This window comes from Canis aureus, chromosome 29 (genome assembly GCF_053574225.1).
Source record: "Canis aureus isolate CA01 chromosome 29, VMU_Caureus_v.1.0, whole genome shotgun sequence".
Taxonomy (NCBI): Eukaryota; Metazoa; Chordata; class Mammalia; order Carnivora; family Canidae; genus Canis; species Canis aureus.
The window spans coordinates 38752609-38773452 of record NC_135639.1 but is presented as its reverse complement, the minus strand read 5'-3'; the positions used below and the strand labels follow the sequence as shown (position 1 = coordinate 38773452).

The following is a 20844-nucleotide window of genomic DNA, read 5'->3' as shown; positions in this document are numbered from 1 at the left end:
GTTCATTTCATGTCTCTGTGTCACATTTTGGTAATGCTTACAATATTTCAAACTTTTTCATAATTATTACTATATTTCAAATGATTATATTTGTTAAGGTGGTCTGTGATCAGTGATCTTTGATATTACTATTGTGATTTTTGGGGTTTGGGGTGCCAGGAGCCACATCAACATAAGATGGTGAACATAATCGATAAATGTTGTGTTGCAACTGCTCCACCAACTGACTCTTCCCCCATCTCTTCCTCTCCTGAGGCCTCTCTCTTCCCTGAGATCCAACAATACTGCAATCAGACCAATTACTAACTTTACAATGGCCCTCAGTGTTCAAATGAAAGGAAGAATTAATTGATGTGGCAAATCTTTTTGCCTCATTTTAAGAAATTGCCACAGCCACCCAACTGTCAGCCACTACTACCTTGATTGGTCCGCAGCCATCAGCATCAAGGCTAGACCCTCCACTAGCAAAAAGATCATGATTCACTGAAAGTTCAGATGATGGTTAGCATTTCTTAGCCATGAAGTATTTTTAATTAAGATATGTACATTGTTTTTTAGACATAATGCTATTGCACACTTAATAGACTATAGTATGGTATAAGCATAGCTTTTATATACCCTGGGCAAGAAAAAAATTCATTTGACTGGCTTTACTGTGGTGGTCTGGAGCCAAACCTGCAGTATCTCCAAGGTATCTCCAAGTATCTCCAAGGGAGAAGCAATAAAGGAGTTAAGGGTGTGGGCTCTGGGTTCAAATTCTATTGCTTAAAGTTACTGAAGAGTAACTATGAGAAAACAACTTTCTCTTTTTGGGTCAAAAGTTTCTCTTTTCAAAAATTCATGACTCACAGAACTGTAAGGAAAATTAAATGATTTAATGTTATAAAGTGTTTAGAATGGTAATTGGCACAGAGTAAATCCTCCATCAGCTACTATTGTTGTTTTACTTTGCACTCAAATTTTGTAACACTTCTTAAAATTTACCTTTTTTTTCCCTCTCAGAATGGTTTGGTTTGAAAATTCTACTTTTTTCCCACTTTTTTAGAGAGAGAGAAAGAGACTGCGAGTGGGGAGGGGCAGAGGGGAAGGGAGAGAATCCCAACCTGACTCGTGCTGAGTGCCCTGAGATCATGGCCTGAGTAAAAATCAAGAGTCGGACACTTAACTGACTGAGCCCATAGGAGCCCCTAAAAGTTCTACTTTTTATGAAGGCTGCCTATTTTTAAGGATTGATTTACTTGAGAGAGAGAGAAAGAGAAAGAGAGAGAGAGAAAGAGAGAGAGAGCATGCACAAGTTCATGAATGTATGGGGAGAGGAGGGCCAGAGGAAGAGGGAGAGAGAGAAATTCAAGCAGATTCCTCCCTGAGCATTGAGCCCACACGGGGCTCAATCTCATGACCCTGAGATCATGACCCGAGTGGAAACCACAAATAGGGCACTTAACCAACTGAGCCACCCAGGTGCATTTTTAATAAATAGATATCTTTTTATATGAAGTATACTGCAAACTTTCTTGTTAAAGAATAATTAATCTCAAAGCATCGAGATTTATGGTTTTAAGATGCTTTCAATGCTCCTGAAAACAACAAAACCTAAAAGGGAAAGGGGAGAAAATGCTTCAACTTAAATGAAACAACAGATTGCCACAACTTCAAACCAGAAGTGATGGGGAACATCTGCCAGATACCTGCCTTTGGGCCATTATGAGATGAGACTGGGCATGCCAAGAGGCTACACACGTCCTGGGACTACAGGTCATACATAAAACCTCCCAACTATTGTTACCACCCAGAAGTTGCTATCATTGGATCTTAGACTAGCTACGGTCTGATCCGTGGATGGTTTAACTATGGAACCAGTTGGCCATAGTTGATCCAACTCATCTGCACAGACTCTGAAATTTGCAGAATCCTGCAAGAGGTCAAAGTTACCTTGTGTTCATTGCTGCTGATGCATTTGCTCGTAAATCCTAGTGCTCAATTTCATGGACTTCCTTTATGTGATGAAAGAAAATCCAACACATTGACTTTCTTTTTGACAGTTCACTGTAGCAGAACTCTCCCTGGTTGAGATGTGTGTTTGTAAGGGATCAGTTTAACACATTCTTTGTCTTTGCAGACAGCAGTTTCTTGGTGCTGCTCTCCTAACTGGAGATTCTTCCCTCGGACTGTGGCTTGCAGTTCCAGAGCAGAGAAGATGTTATTGTTTTCGGTGAAAGTGAATTGATGCCGCTCCGGGAGTCTGTATATTATCAAGACCACAAAGGTTCGGTGTTTCTTTCAGGAGCAGTAAATCAGATCCTTTGTGAGGTGTGCATTCAATCTCTTTCTCTTTCTTTCTTTGAAAAGTGGCCAAGCCAGGGCGATGCTTTTGGATTAAAGTGGGGAAAGATGTCTGAGTCACCAGGGCCCCCTCCTCCAGGCCTGCAGGCTTGCTGCCTCCCATTCGGCTTCCAAATGCCCACACAGCCAGTGCTGCCCCTCACACTTCCAGAATCCTTCACATCCATTCACATGTCTCTGGAACAGACTGACTTCCTGTTGCCTCATGTCCACGTTCCAGTGTTTTGGAGTTTTCTGTGCTCCACTCCACTAGGAATAAGTGAAGCCTGGTCTGGTGAGCTGGGCTATGCTGATGCTTTGCCTTGGTGCATTTCTCCCATCTCAGGCAGCATGTCTAGACCCATCCTGGCACTTTTCTTTAGGCTGGCCTCTTCCAGTGCCTTTGAAAGGCCCCACAGCAGGAGATAAATTGATGTTAATGCCAGAAATGAAATTAACAGTGATTAACATATAATATTTTTTTTATTCAGGAGTTAATTGTGTAAATATCAGTGAATATTTTGGAGTTTGGGTGGCTGGTAACTTCAGTGGGGGCCAACATCACCATCCATTACTACAAAAGGCCATCTTGGCCTAATGGTGAAGTGGAGCGTGGATCAGAGGAGCTAGTTCTGCTGTCCTCTGCACAGGCTACTTTATCTGGAACTTCATATTTTACCTGTCATTGCATTACAGAAAGAACTTTTAAAATGAATATAGGAGACAGTGATTAACATCTTGAGGAATCTAGAAACCACACTATACGGAGACGAGTAGAACTATCTAATCCAAAAGGGCTGCTGTTGGAAGAAAGAAAAAAAAAAAGAAGACGACTTGGGTGGAAAAAGATTGTGGTTGCCAGATGTTTCAAGAAGTACAATGTAGTAGGGAAAACAAACCGATTCTGTGTAATCACCATAGGGTAGAACTTTGATGTGTAGGTGGAAGTTGCAGGGGCCAGATTGCGTTTCATTCTATTTTAACAACCTTGTGGCAGCCTCATGGGCAAGCAGTCACCATGTCACCTGAAACACCCAAGCCAAGGCTGGCTCCTCTTCTCCAGGGTCTGAGTGGTAAGCCCTGGGTCTCTTGCTTCTGAGCATGAGTGGCTCTATGGCTGTTGGAGCAAAGGGCATAGCATCTCTCCTACGGTTCAGAAGGCATGGAGGAGGGCAGCAGGACCTCGCTGTGCTCGTGGAGGGCGCCAAGCCTGACCGAGGCCTGCAGGGAATGTTTTCTCAGCTTTAAGTCTCGAGCCGATGAACCAGGCCTGGAGTTTCACCTGCCACCCCTGCCGCACTCCCAACATCTGAAGGGAAGGCTCCAGCCTCGACTCAGACAGTCCCATCTGCACTGTGAAGATAGGGCCGCAGGTGACCCTTGTTGGCCGAGGGATGAAAGGCAGGGGCTGCAGCTCTGGGTTGGGATTGGGCTGTAGACATGCTGTGTGGGGCTTTTTCTTTCCTTGTGTTCTTCCCTGTTTGTGAAATCTATTCCCACGAATGTTTTAGGCGCTGTCCTTCTCAGAAGGTTGAAAGCTAAGCCGGCTCTGTAGGAAGGAGCTCCAGTGTTCAGCCAAGTCCAGGGTAGGGGAAATCATTTACCCTGCCCCCATCCGGTGGCCTTGAGTTGGCCCTTTGCCCACCTTTACTGATGGGAAGCTCACCAGTAAACCAGCAGACTAGCTAGTTTGATAGCCCGGAGCAGGGCTTTGGAGGCTGATTCTCACACCACAACATCTTAAGTACCCACAGCCTTTTCATGCAGACACGCAGACATAGGAATCCTTCCCCATGCCTTAACCTGCAGATTCTATCTGTTATAGGACAGGGAAAAGCAGAAGGAAAGGAAAACTGGTGTTGAATTTACTAAGAAAATTAAGTTCCAAGGGATTCCTGAAGTTGGTTCTCATTCTTTCCACTTAATCTACACCTTTATTTTGCTTACATTTTAAAACTTCTATTTTAATACAATTTTATACTTAACAAAGAATGACACAAAAAGCATGCAAAGAATTTCTGTATATCCAAATTTTTCGGATGTTAGTATCTTATGTAACATGAGTGCAATGATCAAAATCAGGAGATTAACTTGATGTGACACTAATCTAATCCATAGGCCTTGGGCAGATTTCATCAGTTGTCTCACAAAGGTCTCTTTCCTGGTCCAGGTTCCAAACCAGCTTCATACATTGGACTCAGATGTCATATCTTCTCAGTCTTATTTAATCTGGAATAGTCTTACCTATACCCTTTTGGCAAATTTAATTCTAGAGAAGGAGAGCATATCCATTAGAGAAGTACTGAGTGTCCGCTTGCCCTGTGCTGTGCCCTGCTAGGGATGAGAGGACACCACATGGAAAAGGCGAGACACCATTCCTGCCACCTGAAGGTTCTCAATCCAGTGTTGAACACAGACAAGAAAACCAGCAGTTTCCATGCAGGATGCCAACTACTATAAGAAGGAATGAAGGGGACATGCAGGTTGAGAGGGCAGACACTTAAATAAACCAAATCGGAAAGATGTGGGAGAGGATTTCTGGAAAGGATGATGGTGGAGTTGAGGCTTATGAGATGAGTAGGAGTTACTCAACCTGGGAGAGCAATGTCATGCTGTGAGATCATACAGGCAGTGGCAATGGCGTTGGTGAAATTCTGATTGCACAAGACATCTGCCCTGAGCACTGAGCCAAAATGCATTCTGGAGTCTACACAGGATGCATGAAATGGGGCGAGGTGTGCATGAGGCTGGAGAGGCAGAGAGTGGTCAAATGCACAAAGGCTTGGAAGTTGCATTAAGGGCTTAATTTTGACCACAGGGTCATGGCAGACGTTGAAAGATGCTTTGTATAGGAATGTGGTAGTCGTATTTGTTTTTACAAAGACTACTAGAGCATTTCAAGGATGTTCTTATGCTAAAGTGCTTGGGTAACTTGTGTAAAGTTAGAGTGTGAAGCTGAGGCTCTCCTGATCTCCAGTCCAGGACTGTTGACTTCATTGTATTCCTCCTATTTTCAGTCTAGCAAGCTACTGGGTATGAAACACACATATAAGTGCTTCTGAGAAGCAGGCTGCATGTCCTGGCCTCTGCCCCTGGGGAGCCCACAGCCAGGGTTGCCCCAGCAGTGAACAGACACTGCAATAAGTATGGTATGAGAGGGGCCCAAGGCTGGACAGTGATTTCTGTTGTGATCCTATTCAGCTGGGAGAGCAGGAGAGGCTAGACACATTTGATCCCGTCGATATGGGGTTAGGAGGGGACCATAGATAAGGGGTGCTATCCCAAACTGCAAGGTGGTTTGCTGAAAGGAGCAGAAGGCCAGGCCAGAATGGGCAACCGGCTAGGATATCAGGACTTGGGAAAATGCCAGGAAGAGGTGGAAGGGAATCCTTTCCTTTCCTCTGACCTGTCAGAGAAGGGGTGGGAAGAAAAAGGGAACTAGTCAGCATAGAGCTCTTTTTACCTGGAAGCCATCATGGTAGTTTCTGTTCTGCCATTCACTGCTGAGGAAGGTAGGGCTCTATGAGGTTAATGACCCACCCAAGGTCACACAGCTAGTAAGTGTTGAGTCAGGACTTTTTTTTTTTTTTTTTAAAGATTTATTTATTCATTCAGAGAGAGCGAGAGATAGGCAGAGACACAGGCAGAGGGAGAAGCAGGCCCCATGCAGGAAGCCTGATGCGGACCTCGATCCCGGGTCTCCAGGATCACACCCCAGGCTGCAGGTGGCACTAAACTGCTGCACCACCGGGGCTGCCCTTGAGTCAGGACTTTGACAAAACCCTGACTTCATAGCTCTTTTTTCTGCTCTATGCTTCCTGGTATCAAGTGGAAATTCAGGTCCAGTCTAAGGAATTGTCAAAGCTGTCTAGGTATGGGCAGTGGAGGATGCCTGGATGGAGGGAAAAAAGAGAAAATTTATGGTTGCCATCCCGAAGTAGTCACTAGTACCATGTAAAGCCCTGGCCACCATCAGGAAGATCCTACCTGAAGAGGGAAAGATTTAGATAAAACCTAATTCCAGGGAATGGGGTTGAGGCACTGCAGGGAGGGTGGTCACACAGCACTGGACTGGAAACAGGCTGACCTCCAGCAAGCAGAACTCTGCAAAAGCAGTTATAAGCCAGGCTAGCCCAGGCTGGTGTGAGACTCAATCCTGGTGCTCCTTCCTTATCCTAGATTCAGGATCTGTTCTTGATCCACTGCAAGCCTAGGGTTGGGTAAAAGCTGATCTAGAAGCAGCAATGCACCGTCTCTGGCCCCAGCTCCAGGAGGTTTTGTTGATGTTTAAGGAAGCTGTCTTTTCCCTTTTGACCCATATTCACCCCAGTTTGCAGGCCTGTTCCGTCCTAACAGGCAAGGCTGGAAGCACTTAAGAAGAAGTCTCAGCTGGACTCTTCCTCTCTGTCCAGTGCTGGGAGAGAGGGAACTCTGCTACCCCCCAGCAGTCACTCAGCCTCTGGCAGCTCAGCTGGAGGGGGAAGTGTAAGCTAGGGATGGAGGGAGGAAGATGGGAGGGCACAATTTGGCTTGACTCAGTTTTGTAGGGGGCACTATAAAAAAGGCAGGAAATAGGACAGGACTGTGAGAAACGGGCAGAGAATGACTTGCCTGCCCCAGTTTCTCATCTGCCAAGATGATAACTGAAGAGTTGGCTGCTATCAGGTAGCATTAACTCATATTCAGGGTTGACAAGGGACATTATCCTGGCTGGGTGCAGGGTTTCTCCAGCCATCAGGAAATCCTGCGACTCCAGCTCCAAGGAACTTTTAGACCGTGTAGAAAGAACACAGACAAGCAAATACACTTGAAATGTATTTATGGACCAACTTGGTCCACCCACAAATGGCTGGGCAGCACCTAAAAAAAATAAGGCAGGGGTCTCCCATGGCAGAATCTAGGGGTTGAAATGAGCAATGTGAATATTATTTTTGTGTGTGCTACAGTTTGCTTTCTGTCTTGGGAAAAGAACCTCAAGCTTCTTCGATCCCCTTCTATCATGAATTGTTGGCAGCTCTGGGAGATATTTTCCCTATTAAGCAAACCAACAGCTGCTGGTTTTGGCTACAGTTTGCTTTGCTCAGTTCTTGGGCGGAAAGAAGATGCTCAGCTGTCCTCAAGAGCTATCAGTGGAAATCAGAATAAAAAACACAGAACAGATGGGCCTAGAGAATGGAAACCCTGAAGAGCGCTGTGGGTTTCCATCCACAGTAGAAAGCTGCAAATACCCAATAGTTATAGGGTTCTCCTCCTGCCTAGGCCTGGCCTCATGTGCTCAACTCCATACTGCAGGGATGCATGGTGTTCTCAGAACTCCTCCTATCTGACATTTCAGGATAGCAGACATAGGGAGAGTGGCAGATTTCTCTGAGGGGACAGTGAGCAAGTCACTGGGTAATTTCCTGGATCAAAATATATCACCCATCACATCACTAATTTTACCATAAGTAAATTTACCATAAGTCAATTTCCTTAGGGTATCAATTTCTCCACCTCTGGGTTCTGATGGGAACCAACCAAAACAGCAGTTAACATCTGTATTATTATTTTCTATGTGCCAGGCTTTGGTGTCCAAATTGGCAAGTCATACTTAATCCTTGCCTTAGTCTCATGCTGTACTCATTTTACTGATTAGAACATTGCAGCTCAGAAAAGCCAAATAATTTACTCCAAGTCAGAGTTAGTATTGGCATTCCTGGGGTGGATTAATCCACCCATCAAAAATACCCAAATACATACCAGGGTAGATACTGGGGAAGATTGATACCATTCATTTAATACATATAAATAGAAGCATAATAGCACACACACACACACACACACACACACACACACACATGGAAAATCTTACTCAGCCAAAATCTATGTCCACCTACTCCATAGTCAAGGAAATGAACACAAAGATGGCCACACAACGAAGGATCCCCAAACATTGAGGGGAAAATCTGTAGCATTGAAGGATTGTCAAATTACATCAAAATTACAAATTGCATGAAGAGAATGGAAGCAAAGTTTAGAACATCAGGAAATTCTTTAGAATCAGTATAATTAATGTTAACATGTGAAATAATGTTGCGAAATGTATGAGAGTACTTTATATATAAATCAAAAATTTTCGAGATATGGAGAAAAAATAAGAACAATGAAATTAAAATGTGTGTTAAAGAGCAGAATCAACATAGCTGGAATTTGAATTTGTAAGCTGGAGGATGGCAACAAAACATTCTTCCAAAATGTAGCCCCCAAAGACAAAGAAACAGAACGTATTAATGGAACATTAAGACATAGTAGGTTTATAAGAGAGTTCCAAATCCTATCTAATTGAAGTTGCAAAAGGAAAGAAAAGAAAAACAAAACAGAGGCTTGAAGGGAGGAAATAATTAAAAGAAGACAAAATTTTCAGAAAGGAAGACATGAGTCCTCATATTGAAACAACCCAGTGAGTGTTAGGTAGGACAAAGGTAGCAGGTATGACATATGCATGCACTGTGGTGACATTTCAGAAAACCCACCATGAATAAAGCATCCCAGAGGCCAACAAAGCTAAATAAGAGAGAAGATAGTTTCTGTATAAAGAAATGAACATCAGATCAGAATCCAATTTCTCAAAAGCAGGAGAGGATTTCTAAAAGCAATGGATCAATATTTTCAAAGTTGTTGGTATGTGATTTTTTAAAAATTTATTTATTTTTTTGGTATGTGATTTTTTTAAATAATAAATTTATTTTTTATTGGTGTTCAATTTGCCAACATACAGAATAACACCCAGTGCTCATCCCGTCAAGTGCCCCCCCTCAGTGCCCGTCACCCATTCATCCCCACCCCCCGCCCTCCTCCCCTTCCACCACCACTAGTTTGTTTCCCAGAGTTAGGAGTCTTCATGTTCTGTGTGATTTTTAATGAGAATTCTATTCTAAGGAAAAAATTAAATACAAAGGTGAAAATAGTTTTTTCTAAAGCTCTTTAAAGACTCAGAATGTTTATCAAACAGAAGCTCTATCAAACTTCTGGAGAACCTATTCCAGGAAAATAAATAAAAATATTGATAATCTGAGGAGGACTTGAGATGTGGAGAGTAGCACTTAGTCAAAGAAGTACAGGAGTATTAAATATTATGTTACATTAACACTCATTTTTGAAGTAATTAATGATAATAACTCAAATCCATTCCTTTTTTTTTTTTTTTTTGCCAACAAATCCATTTTTCCCACATGATCTCAGAACAGTTCAGATCATGGGAGAAAAGAAAGGCTTTCTATGTTAGAAATTTTCACAACAATGTCATTTTCCACAGGTTTTTGAACAAGGGCACTCACATTTTCACTTTGCACTTGATGCCACCTGTGTCACCCACACAGGAGCAAGACTTCTTTTGCTAAGGAAACTGAGACAAGGAGGCTGAATACTTGGAGACATGAGACACATTAGAAAATTGGGTGACAAAAGGAGAATAAAGTGAGATGCTAACAACTGATTTAGAAATATCCTCAGGCTCCCACTGCCATGGTGGGAGATTGTAGGGTCTTTCCCTGGAACAACTGAACCACTCAGGGAAGAAGATCTACACATATTGACATGTGAAGGTCACTAATGTCATTGTCGATGGGCCATCCCACCAGCCAGCGGTGTAACTCTCCAATCGAATAAGCTCTTCCCTGTGTGTTGTCATCAGCTCCAAAGGAGACCCAATATTCAGGGCTTAATGCCTTTGCTCCCATTTTCCCTCCCACCTCTCGATTTGGGGATTGTATTCATTTGCATTTCATATAATAATTAATATATGTTGTGTATCAAGTCCTGTTTTCTTTACAATATATAGTTCTTCACAACATACAGTTCTTCACTGTCATTGGCTTATGAATATTTTCCCATACCTATCTCCCCACAAGGCTGCAAGCTCCCTGAGGACAGACGGGAGCCACCCCTGATTGCTAGGTCTGCCGAGTCTCCTGCTATGCTTTCCCCAGGATGTCTCTCAGTAAATTGACTTTGGTGAACAATGTGAAAATACTTTATAGACTGTATATTGATGTGAACAAAAGGACAGCTTCTAAGTAGAAAATGGGGAGAAAGCAAATTCCAAGGAGGCCTGCGATTCTTCGGTGCTGATTCCAAGAGAGATGAATGACAGATATGCTACCTGGGTCCCCATACTCTTACCAGCGTCCTGGAAAACCTGAAGAGTCAGACAGGGTGGGTGACAGCATGGTTTCTTAGCTGGAGGAGAGCAGAAGCAAATGCAGAAACAGTTTTTTCTTTCCCACCCCCCTTCCCTCCCACCACCCAAGGACAAATGGAACCCATGATGTTTGGCTTGATTTTGAGGTTCTTATTCTCCCTACATTTCTGGACCTTTCCTGTATCTCTTGTATTAGCCCTGAGAACAAATGTCTTGATCACAATCTTCACCAGGTTCTCTCAAAGAAAGGACCAGGTTGCAGGAACCAGACTTAAAATGATTTCCAAGGAGTTGAGGGAAGTAAAAGCTCTTCCTGCATTTTGTCCAGTCAAGAAATTAGGGAAAAGATGTGGGTCACAGAGCTTCTGCAGTGTAAGGAAGAATTCTCTAAAGATTTTCTCTAAGACTCACAGGAGGATTGGTTTCCCTTCATGTAGAAGCCATCCCTTGCTTTCAAATGCAGCCTGCTTCACTTCATCAGAAGCTGTAGGCAGAGAGAGCAGTGGCATTGCTTGCTCAGCAGGTTATTCTAAGGAAAGATACACAGGAAGAAAATTAAACCCTTATTTCTATTATTCCTTCTTGGGAAATGGCAAGAAATATTGCCTTTAAAGTCTATCTCCTCCATGAGAATTACTTTTTCCATTTGGAAGAGATTCCCAGCTCTCCCAAGCAGCTATTGCTCTAGTAACTATTTATTTCCCAACAACCTCAGTCTGGAAGTATCCTGCGGCATCAACATACCTAGTTGTCTTGTCTCTTGTCACCATGACTCAGTATTGAAGAGCATGATAGCAGAAACCATGCTTCCCACCTTACAGCATGCCTTCCATTTTTGAGATGGCATTCTGCTGCCCACTGGGGGATGTAGCATAGTTCTCTAGAAGGAGGTAGAGCATGGATTGTGGTTGCACCTAGCATCAGCCACATAAAGTTTAAAAGGGAAATTCTGTGTCCTGAAACAATGCAAACAGCTTAAATTTGTATTCAAGATAAAAACTAAGAACAGAGAAAAATCACAGGAGACCTGCCACTTTCTGGGTGGATTGTGCCCTCCCTACAAACTTTAGCCATCCTCTGCTACTGCTGGGTACTTCATAGAGACCCACTTCTGCCAGGAAGTTGAGTCTAGACATTGATCCAGGGTCAGCTAGAGGAAACATGACTTCCCAGGCTTCCTCTGCAAGTGGCATAACGGACAGGGAGCAGAATGGAGTTACAGCCCTCTGGTTTCTCAAAGCAATTTCTCTGGATCCTGTTCTTGCTACATTGCATTTCAGTGCTCTATTGCTTTAATTAGATTGCTTTTTTTTAAAAGGATTTATTTATTTATTTATTTATTTATTTATTTATTTATTTATTTATGAGAGTGTATGTGAACAAGCATGAGTGAGAGAGAGAGCAGGAGCAGAGGGACAGAGGGAGAGGGAGAAACAGGACCCCGTTGAGCAGGGAGTCTGACATGGGGCTGGATAGACCTTCGGATCATGACCTGAGCCAAAGTCAGGAGCTTAACAGAGCCACGCAGACACCCCAAGATTACTTTTATTTTTTTTATTCTGTTACCTGCTAGAAACTTTCACATATATTATCAATGTCGTTCCTGACAGACTCCACATGAGATTTTTAAAATTTTATCTTGACTAAGTTTATGCAAAGCTCAGCTTGTGGGAGGCAAGAAATACACATACAGAAATAAATAAGAAGCTTAGCACACTAGAATTCTGTATCCAGCTCCATCTGACCATTCCAGGCTACCAAAGAGATTGCCTAAATTCCTTCTTTGTGAGAAGAAATGATATCCAGGCACATAATCAAACTCTTTTGGGGGGTCCTCGCTGAATAGAGCAAAGCCTGAGCCTTGATTTAAGAATAATGAGAACTTTAACAAGTCTAGAAGGAAGTGGACTATAAAGCAATTCAGTTTTTCAGAAAGTCACTGCACTGAGTTTCTTCTGAACAAATTACTAAATTAATATAAGTTTGAGAGAAAGAAATTAATATTTATCTTAAAGTTACAGAATTTTATGTATGTATGTATGTATTTATTTATTTTAGAAAGAGCACATGGACATGTGTAAAGGGGTGGAGGGAGAGGGAGAATCCTAAGCAAGCTCTATGCTCGGCGTGGAGCCCGAAACGGGGTTCCATCTTACAACCCTGAGATCATGACCTGAGGCTAAATCAAGATTCGGACACTCACAACTGAGCCAGCCACTTGGGTGCTCCCAGAAATGAACTTTTGTATACCTTGCTTGTTTGCACTGATTTCTTTTATCCAATCTAATGGGTTGCATTTTTTAAAATTTAAAATGCCCTTATTCATTTATATGGTAAATGACACTGAATAACAATGACATGCGAGGTATAGTCTGTTGAGCTTAGCTAAGAAATTTGTATCTTTTTTCCACATGTATTGAAATGTAGGAAAAGCCAATTTAATGGACATCATTAACTGATTTCACGTATATTCCAAAGCTTGGAAAGTGATTAAGTTATAAATAGATGAGCAGCAATGTGGGTATGTGATAGGCAGGTGAAATTCAGGTGCTTTACAGAGTTTAACACAGAAGATGTATTTCCACTGATTTATGCTAGCAACTTGCTCTCTGCCAATCTTTTTTTTTTTAATTTTTATTTATTTATGATAGTCACACACACAGAGAGAGAGAGAGAGAGAGGCAGAGACATAGGAAGAGGCAGGCTCCATGCATCGGGAGCCTGACGTGGGATTCGATCCCGGGTCTCCAGGATCGCACCCTGGGCCAAAGGGCAGGCGCTAAACCGCTGCGCCACCCAGGGATACCTCTGTCAATCTTTAAAATAACCAATTTCAAATCTTCCTGCTCCTGGAGAAGAGTGATAGCTCTTAAAAAAATCTCCAACTTAGAGTTTTTCTAGCTGTTTAAGTTGCTGATTGTTTTTTTCAAGTTTCAATTGCTTTCAGGTCTTTGATTCTTGATTTTTCCATCTGTCTCAGGGTCTCCAGATGTGATCAGAGACATACTATTTCATGGTGTGCTCTGTGGAGCAGGGTAGGTGCCAAATCTTGGTTCTTGTCATTTCTTGCTTCCTACTTTAGAATTTTCTCAGCCTCATATTTCCTTTGATTTTTAAGAGCTGCTTTTGATAATGGCTGCTCATTTCCTGGTTGTGATTTCTAATTCAGCAGTTGTGTCTCCTCAGAGAGCTTGGAATGGGTAATTGGTTTATTCCTTAAGCCGAGAGTCTATCAACTACTGCACATTTAGATTTTTTTGTCGAATACTTCACTTTTAACTGCTTAGTAAGCTATCGTTTTTGCTGGAAATAGCCTATCCAAAGAATGGCTGCCAGGATAGGCCTGGCCTAATGCCAAAGGTTGTACCCATTATTAACATCAAACCTGGGAGCATGCGTGGCAGTTAAAATGTGCTCCCCATCTGGGCACCAAGGAAAACATGTAGGATCAGAGGCTGCTAGTTTAGAAATAGGTTTGTATTTTTTAACATTCCATGATTGCATTTGTCTGCCAGGGTTTTAAACCCAGCTAGCCTTAATATATGGCCATGAGGACTAAATAAGATAGACATTAGAGCACCAGCTCCACAGTCAAACACAGGATCACATTTCAAGTTGAAAATCGTTTTGTTGGCAGACATAGAATCATAAATAGCATAAAACTCAGTAGAACTAGAATTCCAAATTTCACCATAAATGAGTCTATGTTTTGGTAATCGAATAAATTCTAGCCCTTTCTTCATCTGCTGCAAGGTAATGCAATATTTGTTCTCTGTAGTAGAAAGTTCCTTGCTTGTCAAATCCATTCTAACTATTACAACACAGCAGTGCTTTTCATTCCTTAGTGTCCTAACGTCTCAATCCGAGAGAAACGGACTGTGGGGCCTTGGAACATCGCCACCACTGAATCCGTACCCTCATCTGCCAGGAAGGGCATGAATGCTTCCATCCTCTCCTGGGAAAGCTATGTTCCTTTCCAATGCCCCTTAATGTCATAAATCATTCCACTGCTGCTGAGTCTGGTATCTAACAGGGAAGAGATCAGTATATGGGTTCCTTCAGTGCCGTGAACACACCGTGGCTTTTCCTACTTTCTACTATTCCCTAGGCTAAAATGTCCATCCTGGCTCTTTATGTAACTACTTCTTTGCTAACCTTCAAAGATTTTTTTCTTTTCTTTTCTTTTCTTTTCTTTTTTCTTTTCTTTTTTTTCTTTTCTTTTCTTATTCATGAGAGACACAGAGAGGGAGAGAGAGGCAGAGACACAGGCAGAGGGAGAAGCAGGCTCCATGCAGGGAGCCCGACGCGGGACTCGATCCCGGGTCTCCAGGATCACGCCCTGTGCTGAAGGCGGCACTAAACCACTGAGCCATCCAGGCTGCCCTAGCCTTCAAGTTTTAGTGGAAATACAATCCTTTTCAAATCAGCCTCTCCCAGATAATGTCTACCTCTGTGCCTTTTCGGTCATTACTTCCTTGCTCGTCATTATCTTGCTTAGTTATGTGTTTGTCCATCGTCCGTCTTCCCCAGCAAAATGCAGGCTCTGTCAGGGAAGGAATCTTGCTGGTCTTACTCATTACTGATGCCCAGCCCCTCGTACAGAGCCTGGCACATCTTAAGAGTCAATATATATTTGTGAAATGCATTCATTGTTTTCCCTTCCAACACGCTCGGGAAATAGCTATTGAATGAAGAATAAATAAGTGGACGGATGGAGAAATGCATACTTCCATTGTTAATCTTGCTGCAAATGCCCTCTGAGCATGTGTAGCAGCCCCTGGGTAGCAGATCACCTTTTCCAGATCTTTCCTCTTGGTCCTGTTCATGTGGCAGCATTGTTTCAAAACAGATTTCCTCTGAAAACTGCTAGGACAAGAATCAATCCTTTTAAGTGGGCAGGACATTATGACTGTGGAACCCTGAAATATCTCTCAGTTTGATTTTTTTTTTTTTTTTTTTACTGGAAAAGAAGATGAGGGGCCCTGAATCAGAGAGAAGGTTTTGATTTTCCTTGTCTGTGGTTTAGACTTAACTAAAGAATGCTCTCCTGGCTTTCCTGAGCCCCTTCTTTCCACTGTTGGGCACCTGGCCCTGCCCGTGGAAGGAGCCATCTGGGCGTATCAGGGAAGGTCAATATTCATAATCCTGTGGCCAGGTGCTCTGTACAATTAAGAAACACGGCTTCTCCATGGGAACCCTCTGTTCTCCAAGGGTCGGAGTCCTGGTTTGTGTCCTGAGGCTGCTTCACACATTCATGCTTTTAGCTCCTTCGGTGTAACTCTTTGCTGGTTAAAACTTGGCACATTCAATATCTCCATTTGAGTAATTCATTTGTTTTGAATTTGAAACCATCTGAAAAATACAACATGGTGTTAAAATGTGTGTGTGTGTGTGTGTGTGTGTGTGTGAGTATTTGAAAGAGCATATGGGAAAATCCCTTTCCCTTAGCTATTTATAACCCTTCTTAGGCATTAAAAGCAAAATGGCCATAACTCTCACCCATCCAAAAATGTGCCGAGTACAGCATTTTCTTATTTTATGCACCTCTTTGCTCTTAAGTGCTCACTGTTTGGATTTCTAATCTGATAACTTCATTTAAAAATCAAGTTTTACTGGAATTTCATACTTGTCAGAGCTTTTTCTTTGTCCGGGTGCTTCACCTCTGCGGCTGCTCCTCCCCCTCAATACAGACAAGGGTGATGCTGGCTGCCTGCAGCACTGCAAGTTCCTGTCAGGGAAGCTGTTTGTCATGTGACAAGGGCCACCCATATATAGTTCTCCAGAAGACCCTAACACCACCGAAGAAATGGGCCATTCAGTCTTCTACCTTCTGGTACCTGGTTGTCCCTCTCACTTCATCCCCTGCCACTTGGCAGAATGTGGTACCCAGAAAGTGCTCTATAAATACTTGTCGAATGAATGTTCCCATCTCTAACTTCTGCTCTTTCTGCAACCCAAGTCCTTAAGATTTTCCAGTTGTATCATGGTCTGTCATGGGTATGAGTTTTTTTTTTTTCCTAAAGATTTGATTTATTTATTTTGAAAGAGAGAGAGAGAGAGAGAGAGGGCAAAGGCAGAGAGAGAGAGAATCTCAAGCAGACCCCATGCTAAGCCCTGCTATCACAACCTGAGCAGAAATCAAGAGTCAGTTGCTCAACCAACTAAGGGTATGAATCTTTGAATAAGTGCTTTGGTCTTCCCAGTTTGCTTTAAGAATGCATATTTTCTAGTTTCATGATGGTGAGTTAGGTCCATATGTTTAACTTTGAAATGAAGAAATTTTAAAGTCTGCAAAGGTATTGGAGGAATGAAAATGATGCTGTAAATAGTCCTGAGATACAGGAAGTTTAGAGTGATAGGAAGCTAATGGCATTGGAGTCCATAATTTCCAAATTTCCAGGATTCAGCACAGGGAGGGAAGGATCACCCAGTTTAGAGTGGCAGGGCCAGGAGAGCTTGGGTCCATGCAGAAAGCATGGCTGGAAGGAAGGATCTTGGGGACCCTGCTAATGTGCTGGTGAACTTCTCTGACCATGAGAGAAGGAAGATGTGCCCACAGGATTTGAGCCTGAGTAATCAGGGGCATAGGGAACTTCCTCTGACTCCAAACTAAGGAAATACCAACCGAATGACTCAGCCATGCAGTGAAATCCTAATTCTAGAATTTGAGGCAGAATGAACTAGGTCTATATCTTTGCAATGGGAAGGATGATCAAAATCTACTATTAAGTGGGAAAAAAATGAGTCAAAAATTGTATATAGTGGGTGGGTGTGCGTGAATGGACACGTGCACACACACACACACATTCTTGGAGGAATAATCATCCCCACACTGATATGAGTTCAGGCTTTTAAATGGACATCTTTTTAGATGTTATCTTATTCCTCATTCCATGTGATAGTCCAGTCCCTTGTTACTGAGGGGCTGGCTGATTCGATTGCCCTGGTGGTCTGTGTTCCAGAAAACCAACCTCCAGTCTCCTGCCATACATTCCATATCCCCATTTCCCTTCCAGGGAGGTTCCATTTCTGCTCTGCAGTCAATCTGATTGCTAGATAGACTATAGTCTCTTCAAGGAATCAGTATATTCTTTGTGAGATATGTGAATTCCATTGAACAGGGCTTGATACTAAAGCATTTGATTGATAACTGACTTTCTTTCTTTCTTTTTTTTTTTTTTGATAACTGACTTTCAAGTAATGTATTGATTGTGTCAGTGGAGCCTCTGGGGTTTTCCCACTTCTTAGGGACCTGCAGAAAGACAGTTGAATTTTCTTCTAAGATCAAGAGGGAGCCAATCTTAGCTGCCATGTGCCTGACTTCTTTCTCCTGGCCTCTATATAACCCCTGGACTGTACTGGTATAGGGACTAGGAAAGCAGTCCAGCCTTTCTGGTTCTGGACCACAAGGGATACCAGGCCCTGAGGACTCAGCCTGAGGTTCTAAAAATACCCTGGGGAAACTGGCACCCAGCCAGCTGATTGCCTGACTTGGCTGCAGGCCCAGATTGCCTTTGAGGTATTTAGAAAGCGCAGCAGGAACGCCTCTGACATGGCCCCACATGTGGGAAAATAAAATGCATCAATTTTCAGGAACAATTCTGAGTGTCACTCAAGTGGCCTCAATAAAAAGTATACTGGTCTGTCCCTAGAGAGTCTCCCACCCTTAAGTACCTTTAGGACAACTGACAACTTCCTAGGAGCCTGAGGGGAATCAGGAAGTACTGCCCAGAGGACATAGGAATAACCGGACAGGCTCCCGGTTCTGTTTCTTCTATAAGGAAAATAAACACAAAGGAGAATTCACACCATCCTAAGATAATAACAATTAATATTCTAGAACCCATATTCCATGTATATTTTTAAGCGTATGTATACAAGTCTAGAGAAAGATATATGTCTATCTATCCAACCCATCCATCTATTCATACATGTATGTATAGGTTTGTGTATATGTGCATGTGCAAATATATACCCTATGATTTTATGTAAATGGTTACAGCTCATCTTCATAGCCACTCTGCCAAGTGTCCTTATGCTTATCCCAATGAAAACAAACAAAGCAAATTGAAGCTAAGAGAGCTTAAGTGACTTGTACCGTCCACAAAACTGCTAATGTTTGAATGGGGCTTTGAAGCCAGGTAAAGAGCTATCCAAATCCAACCACTTTTCCTATAGCCCTAAAGCTCCCTTGTTTGTCTACAAGGGTCCTCAGGTTATCAGAGCTAAGGAAGACTGTGAACAGGGGTGGGGACTAAGAAGACACACCAGGCTCTACTGCTACAGCATTCAACTTGATTGTGATTGATTTCATCTATACTTGATATTTCCTTATGATCCATGGCTTTGTTTATATATTCTTTCTAAGTTTTTGTTTAGTCATTTATTTTTAAATTCCCAAATAGGTGTGCAATGTATTTATTAATCATTTTTCTTCTTATTTTAAAAGACTATGGATTTGTTGTATAAATAATGGATGTAGCCAGGGTTGAACCTCAAACATTAAAAATTAGCTAAAGCTTTCCTCAACTATCAGTGTCAATCTCTGCTTCCTCCACAGAGACAATTGTTAAAGTTTTGTGCGTTCCCTTCCAGATTTTTTTAATACCAATACAAAATTTTATATTGTGGTTGGTTCAGTTATTTTTAGTTAGCCTTTTAAAGCTATAAAAATATCCAAGTCAAAACAATATCTTTGAATATGGTTTTAGATGCAGAACACAGGTATTGACAGGAAAGAATTTCCTTTTCATTGAATTACAGGTAATATATCCTATATGTAATTTCTTCTTTGGTTCAGGGACAGCTTACAAACAGTTTTTGCATTTTCAAATGGATATTTTTATTATCTTTTGGTAGTATTTGGTTCTATTCAGTAATGATTATAAACATGCTTGTGCATCCCCATCCCCTGCTTCTGGAAATTCATTGGGTATTTGTAGCTCATTATATAGTTTGCTCTTTAAAAAGATTTTAAGAGTATTTCCATAAAGTTTTCTTTTATTCTTTTATTTTACTCCTGGGATGTTTGGTATGAAGAGGTTAATAACTATCATACATATGGAGCTTATCTTTTATTATTGGTGCTTTATCATTAACTGTCTCCACTTAAAGTTTTTGCCCTTGAGTTTCACTTTATCTGGTTTGTGAAACAGACTAACTCTGTTTCTCTTGTGTTATAGTCTACTTACTATTGCCCACTCCTCATTTTCATCCCACCTCTATCATGTTTTTTTTTATTTTGTGCATTTTTTAACTTTTGAAATAATTATAAATTCACTGGAGTTGCAAAGATAATACAGTTAGGTTCTTTGAACCCTTCACCCAGTGTCCCAATATGGTTACATCTTACCTAATTAAGATTAGGAAACTGACGTTGGTACAATATGTGTGTATATTTGATGCCATTTTGTCACATGTGTAGGTTCATGGAACCACCAGATCATTCAAGATACAGACCTACGTCATTATCACAAACATCACCCTCATGCTGAAACCCTCTTGTCATCTATTCCCCTCTGTCCCACCATTGCTAACCTCTGGCAACCACTAAGTATTTTCCATTTCTCTAATTTTGCTAGTTCAATAATGTTATATAAATGCAATCATACAGCATATGCATTTTGGTGTTCATTTTGTTTCTCAATGCTCTTGATATCCATCTGCATCTCTGTCTGTGTATCATTAGTTCATTCTTTTTCTTTCCCTTTTTTTGTTTTTTTTTCTGAGTGGTATCTCATGGAATGGGTGCTCCACATTTTGTTTGACCCTTTACTGGTTGAAGGACATTTGGGGTGTTTCCAGTTTTTGACTATCCCAAATAAAGCTGTTATGAACAATCACGTATAGTTTTTGTGTGGACATCAGTTTTCATTTCATTGGGATAAATGCTTGGGAGTAATAAAATGACTGTGTTATATGGTAATAATATGTTTAGTTTTTAAAATATCTTGTCTTTTACCTATTTTCTAACTGGAATTTTAAAAATTACTATTACTGTTGTGTTTTCAGAGTTCTTTATAAATTCTAAATATGAAGCCTTTGCCAGATACATGATTTGGAAACAGTTTCTCCAAACCTGTCTCTTGTCTTTTCATCCTCTTAACAGGATTTTTCTTTTACAGAGCAAAGGTATTTAATTTTGATGAAGTAGAGTTTATTGATTTTTTTTTTTTCTTTTTTGGATCATGCTTTTGGTGTCAGGTCTGAGAAGTCTAGAAGCTCTAGACACTGATCTTTTCCCTAATTACCTTCTAGACATTTTATGGTTTTAGATTTCCATTTAAATCTATTATGCAAAAAATAATTAAAAAATAATCAATCAATCAATCAATGATGGATTT

General features: G+C 41.6%; 1 pseudogene; it reads right to left on the bottom strand.

Annotated features, from left to right (window-relative positions):
• Positions 1-13434: 13434 nt before the first annotated feature.
• On the bottom strand, positions 13435-15015 carry LOC144300857 (eukaryotic translation initiation factor 2A pseudogene; annotated as a pseudogene).
• Positions 15016-20844: the final 5829 nt, after the last annotated feature.